Genomic DNA, 7,209 nt, shown 5'->3' on the forward strand with positions numbered 1-7,209 from the left:
ATGACTGTGGCGTAGTGGTATAATGGAAGAATGCGGAACACTACACATGTTATGATCATGGGTTCGATCCTCATAAGTGCACAGATACAACCTTTTCCTTTTCGGCGGAATTCAAATACTTTCCTGGCATTCTTATAGTTTACTTGGAGGATACTGTCTACTTATTATGTGTACTCGGACCTTATTTGAATTATACATGCAAAATCGAGATAAGTGAGGTTCTCGTGATTTAGATTTTTACATAACATTACTAAATACAAACTATGTAATTCTTTCCAAAAATGAAATAACAAGAGCTGTCACTGTAAGAGACAAATGCCCCCCTAGCACATTGACCTTAATTTGACCTTTGACCTTGAAGGATGACCTTGACCTTGAAATGTTTGAACTCAAAATTTGCAATTCTGTGAAGTTTGATTCAAATCCATTCAATAGTAAAGAAGTTATGGCTGAGACACGAAAAAATTGAACTTTGACCTTTAAGTGTGACCTTGACCTTGGACCTGGGGGACCCGAGAGTTGGATGCGACACACCGTCTCATGGTGCTTTACAATTCTGTGAAGTTTGATTCAAATCCATTCAATAGTAAAGAAGTTATGGCCAAGACACGAAAGATTTGAACTTTGACCTTTAAGTGTGACCTTGACCTTGGACCTGGGGAACTGAGAGTTGGACGCGACACACCTTCTCATGGTGCTTTACAATTCTGTGAAGTTTGATTCGAATCCATTCAACAGTTAAGAAGTTATGACGAAGACACGAAACGGGACGGACGGACGGACGAACGAACGAACGGACGAACGGACAGACAGTGCAATCACTATATGCCTCCCACTTTGTGGGGGGGGGGGGGGCATAAAAAAAACTTCCTCACTTGAGGTTCGAACCCACAACCGCTATCGTCATAGATCTGAACGATACCACTGGGCCAGCGACTCTATATGAGAAATTAATATCTGTAATTTCATTAAGTACAGAGCATTTTAGAGGACAATTAAATTAAAGTGAATATGCTAATGCATCAAGTAAATAAAATACTTATCAAAACAATAACATTTACCTGGAGTCATCCGATCATTACACCCCTATTTATTGACAATAAACTCGTATCTCATAATCAGCTTTTTTAAACGGACTATACTTTAATATTGCACACTGCATATCAAAATAAACCAGTATCATTTACTATTGGCATGAAAAGCGGACAATATATAGACAAAACACTTTATTTCAGTTTTATCTAATAATGGAATGATCCAAAGACCTGTTCACCTATATTATAAACTTTAAAATCAAGTACCGTTATATATTCTTTACCTTTTTCAGTATAATGGTTTTGTCAGCGAAAACCAAAATATTGCGTTCGGACTGTTCTCACAATATATTTACAGTTATTATAATCGAAAATTAATCATAACTGATACAAAGATCTAGAGCTTAATGTTAGTTTGTAAAACGACTCATCTGATACGCCTTATTTATACATACATGACTGTTTTAAAGCATGAAATAACTTTGAGAGTATCCCCTGCCTGTCGGTTGTTCGCTCTCAGTGTCCGTGTCCGTCATAATCCGTACAAGTCTAATAACAAGATAGTTGTCTCGTTATAACGAGATACTTAGTCGTTTTTACGAGATATTTATCTCGTTATTACGAGTTCAGTCACGTTTTGACGCTTTTGTTATTCAGCTTTCGTACTAATTTAAATAATCTTAAATGTCATATCTAACACAGGCTCACAGGAATCACAAGTTCCTTTTTGGTCATGATAATGAAATCATTATATCAAACTTACGTTTTTGAAACTCCCAAATGTCCTCCGTGATCTGATGCATGCATGCTCTGAATGATGTCATCTGTCTTCCCTTTCTTAACAACTTGCAAACGTTTTGATGAGCTGGTTTTCTTATAATACAACCCGTCATCAAAAATAAAAGGTTTGCACTTTCTACGAAAATTCCTCTTTTTGTTCTTGTCTTTTACAGAAACGGGATACTTCCCATTTTTTACAAACTCTACAACATCTGTGTAATCTTTCTCGTCCATGCTGCAAGGTTGGACTGACTGCTTACCACAGACCTTTATATATACACGCGTTTACGTAGAACTGCTTTCGGTGTCGCTGTCGTTTTCTTTGATGTTGAACGAGCGGCTTTTCTGAGGTAAATCAAAGGAACTATTTTTAGAAATGATGCAGTCTGCATAAAACATAAAAAACACCGCTCAGTGACATCATGGACTTTGATGTAAGTCATGGCACGAACAGTGACTGCTTAAATAGCTCCTCAAAGCCTTGCATTTTTAACACATTCGTTTTAAGCAATGCCTCCACGGTATGAACAAAGGCTATCTAACGTCAGATGAAGTAGAACAATGTTGTCTTTGAAGTTGAATCATATACAGCTACGTTAAAGCGACTTATGTATATTGTATTACATTGATGATAATTTAAATGAAATTCAAATGGAAGCAATTTTATATTTCATTTCAATAGATGTAGACACAGCAGCTTCTGCAGCAGTAACATGCAGCGGCTCCAGAAGCAAAAACAACAACAACAAATATAAAAGCCATAGAAACACGACAGTGACTTGAATTGATATAGATATGTTAGTAACAGGCTAAGTGGGGGGGGGGGGGGTCAATATTTTACAGATAAAATCGGGGGGTCATTATTTTATAAGGGGAGTCAGTATTTTATAGAAAATGGTCATTATTTTATATAAAATAATGACCGGGGGGTCATTATTCTATGGGGGTCACTTTACAACGTTACACCGGCTCACGATATTCAGGCTGCAGTGTACTTAAATGTGTCACAAACTAAGATTTTGTAAGATAATCCGACCAAATCATTATGGAGTCACAAGGCTTCAAACCTGAATTTGGCAAATGATGCACGGAACACTTAAACACGCATCATGAAATGAACCTTAACTAGTTTATGGTGGATATGCACCAGAAATACATTCTGTTGAAATAAAAATTGTGAGCACCGGCATCTGAACAAAACTATATTGGGTTTTAGGTATCACAATGTTTACTTATTGACGGATGGAATGCCTAGATTCCAGTGAACTTTGTTGTATCTAAAATTGTAAGCATTGGTATTCGCATGTGTCACTGTATAACGGAGTCAGGGCATCCAACACCTGTCGTCTATCGATCTCCAATACCGCCATCAGCCGATGAGTTATGTTAGTATTATGTCTTATAGATACGAACAATAACACATAGATACTTGCATACAAAACACATTTTATACTGTGTGTGATGTGAATCTTTGTTCTTTGTACTGTTCATCTGTCAAAATGTTTATGGAATGATTTCTCGATTTGTTGGGACGCGAACGTTGTTTTCTTGGATACGGAACTATTAACTTGGAGAAGATTCTGTTGCAGTTGACATTTTTGAATCTCTTCACCAAGAACCTTTCATAGAATATCTTATTTCATGAACTGCTGTCTTTAAATAATAATATACCAGAAACAAATCTGAACTGTTACTGGCGTCTGTGCTTGTCTTCATCTAGAAAATGTCCAAGAAGATATTTTAAACCTTATTAAGACACCAACAACTGCTGCAATGACTGAATTCACGTATACCGACGAGAACGTCAACTTCATCATCGGTATCACCGTCGTCATGGTAGCCATTGTCGCTGCGGGGACAATTATCAGCATTGTGTTGGCATTGAAACGGAACAGCCATCTCTTGGATCGGTCGCTCATGTCGACCGACTACACCCTGACCAGTGACACTGTGGACGTGTGGTCAGTTCAAGGTCATTACAACCCAATCGTGATATAGCGGCATGTGTAGTAAACTGCACTTTTATTATGCGGTGTCATAGACAAACAACGACACTACACTACATGTTTGTTTACAACAATGCTGTGTCATAGACAAACAACGACACTACACTACATGTTTGTTTACAACAATGCGGTGTCATAGACAAACAACGACACTACACTACATGTTTGTTTACAACAATGCGGTGTCATAGACAAACAACGACACTACACTACATGTTTGTTTACAACAATGCGGTGTCATAGCCCAACAACGACACTACACTACATGTTTGTTTACAACAATGCGGTGTCATAGACAAACAACGACACTACACTACATGTTTGTTTACAACAATGCGGTGTCATAGACAAACAACGACACTACACTACATGTTTGTTTACAACAATGCGGTGTCATAGACAAACAACGACACTACACTACATGTTTGTTTACAACAATGCGGTGTCATAGACAAACAACGACACTACACTACATGTTTGTTTACAACAATGCGGTGTCATAGACAAACAACGACACTACACTACATGTTTGTTTACAACAATGCGGTGTCATAGCCCAACAACGACACTACACTACATGTTTGTTTACAACAATGCGGTGTCATAGACAAACAACGACACTACACTACATGTTTTGGGCGTCGTTGACCAACAACGACCATTCTTTACCTACAATTATGCATTGTATATAAAATACACAGATTTTTCTGTCCAAAGATCGTTCCTTAACAGCAAGCCTTTTTAGATCAATTTTCCTGCCGTATTGTTTGAAATGTTCTGTATTCTAAATTATTTTAAGTTTTCAGTTAATATAATCTATATTCTGATATTCTAGCAGTAAAAATGTGTGTGTGTGTGTGTGTGTATATATATATATCAATACACACACACATATATATATATATTGTAAGCATTGGTATTCGCATGTGTCACTGTATAACGGAGTCAGGGCATCCAACACCTGTCGTCTATCGAATATCATTCTGTCTGTCGTATATCATATATATATATATATATATATATATATATATATATATATATATATATATATATATATATATATATATATATATATATATATATATATATATATATATATATATATATATATATGCACGTGTCATTTTCTCGAAAGAACGATACTGAACTAAGCGTAGATTTTTGATTTCCCTTTAAAGGTTTTGCAATTACAATTTCGTTGAATTCATTTTCATTCACAATGCTCAATAAAGAATACTTAGTCATGTTGATATATTTAACGTTCCTTTTTCTGAAAACCCTCTACATATCTGCAGTTTTGATTAGTTGTTGATGGAAACTACAGGGACAAGCTGTGAGCACAGATAATGATACGCCCGAATATTCTAAGTTACATAAAGGAACAAATACGCGTATTTGTTTAAGTAAAGAACAAATTTATGTCTATGTTACCATTAAGAACAAAAAAGTGTCTCTGTTAAATTACGGTAAACAAATACGCGTCTCTGTTGAACATGTATGTGTTAAATCAAAAAAAATAAATAAACAAATAGGTGTCTCTGTTGAATTAAGAAACAAATACGTGTCTCTCTTGAATTAAGGAATACATACATGTCTCAATTGAATTAAGGAACAAATACTCGTCTCTGTTGAATTAAGAAACAAATACGCGTCTCAATTGAATTAAGGAACAAATACGTGTCTCTGTTGAATTAAGGAACAAATACATATCTCAATTAAATTAAGGAACAAATACGTGTTCGTCTCTGTTGAATTAAGGAACAAATACGCGTCTCTGTTGAATTAAGGAACAAATACGTGTCTCTGTTGAATTAAGGAACAAATACGTGTCTCTGTTGAATTAAGGAACAAATACGTGTCTCTGTTGAATTAAGGAACAAATACATATCTCAATTAAATTAAGGAACAAATACGTGTTCGTCTCTGTTGAATTAAGGAACAAATACGCGTCTCAATTGAATTAAGGAACAAATACGTGTCTCTGTTGAATTAAGGAACAAATACATATCTCAATTAAATTAAGGAACAAATACGTGTTCGTCTCTGTTGAATTAAGGAACAAATACGCGTCTCTGTTGAATTAAGGAACAAGTGCATATCTCAATTGAATTAAGGAACAAATACGCGTCTCTGTTGAATTAAGGAACAAGTGCATATCTCAATTGAATTAAGGAACAAATACGTGTTCGTCTCTGTTGAATTAAGGAACAAATACGCGTCTCTGTTGAATTAAGGAACAAGTGCATATCTCAATTGCATTAAGGAACAAATACGTGTCTCTGTTGAATTAAGGAACAAAAACATATCTCAATTGAATTAAGGAACAAAAACGTGTTTGTTAGATTAAAGACTCAGAAATGTGTCTCTGTTGAGTTGAGGCTCAGAAATGTGTCTCTGTTGTGTTGAGGCACAGAAATGTGTCCTTGTTCAGCTGAGGCACAGAAATGTGTCTCTGTTAACTTGAGGCACAGAAATGTGTCTGTTAAGTTGATGCACAGATATGTGTCTCTGTTGTGTTGAGGCTCAGAAATGTGTCTCTGTTGTGTTGAGGCACAAACATGTGTCTCTGTTGAGTTGGGGCACAGATATGTGTCTCTGTTGAGTTGATGCACAGATAAGTGTCTATGTTGTGTTGTGGCACAGAAATGTGTCTCTGTTGTGTTGAGGCTCAGAAATGTGTCTCTGTTAAGTTGGGGCACAGAAATGTGTCTCTGTTGAGTTGAGGCACAGAAATGTGTCTCTGTTGTGTTGGGGCTCAGAAATGTGTCTCTGTTGAGTTGAGGCACAGATATGTGTCTTTGTTGAGTTGAGGCTTAGAAATGTGTCTCTCTTGTGTTGGGGCACAGAAATGTGTCTCTGTTGAGTTGAGGCACAGAAATGTGTCTCTGTTGTGTTGGGGCACAGAAATGTGTCTCTGTTGAGTTGAGGCACATATATGTGTCTCTGCACATAAATGTGTCTCTGTTGAGTTGGGGCACAGAATGTGTCTCTGTTGTGTTGTGGCACAGAAATGTGTCTCTGTTGAGTTGGGGCACAGAATTGTGTCTCTGTTGAGTTGAGGCACAGATATGTGTCTCTGTTGAGTTGTGGCTCAGAAATTTGTCTCTGTTGTGTTGTGGCACAGAAATGTGTCTCTGTTTAGTTGAGGCACAGAAATGTGTCTCTGTTGTGTTGAGGCATAGAAATGTTTCTTTGTTGAGTTGAGGCACAGATATGTGTCTCTGTTTTGTTGAGGCACAGAAATGTGTCTCTGTTGAGTTGGGGCACAGATATGTGTCTCTGTTGAGTTGGGGCACAGATATGCGTCTCTGTTGAGTTGAGGCTCAGAAATGTGTCTCCGTTGAGTTGAGGCACAGAAATGCGTCTCCGTTGAGTTGGGGCACAGATAA

The sequence above is a fragment of the Mya arenaria genome, chromosome 11 (genome assembly GCF_026914265.1).
Source record: "Mya arenaria isolate MELC-2E11 chromosome 11, ASM2691426v1".
NCBI lineage: Eukaryota > Metazoa > Mollusca > Bivalvia > Myida > Myidae > Mya > Mya arenaria.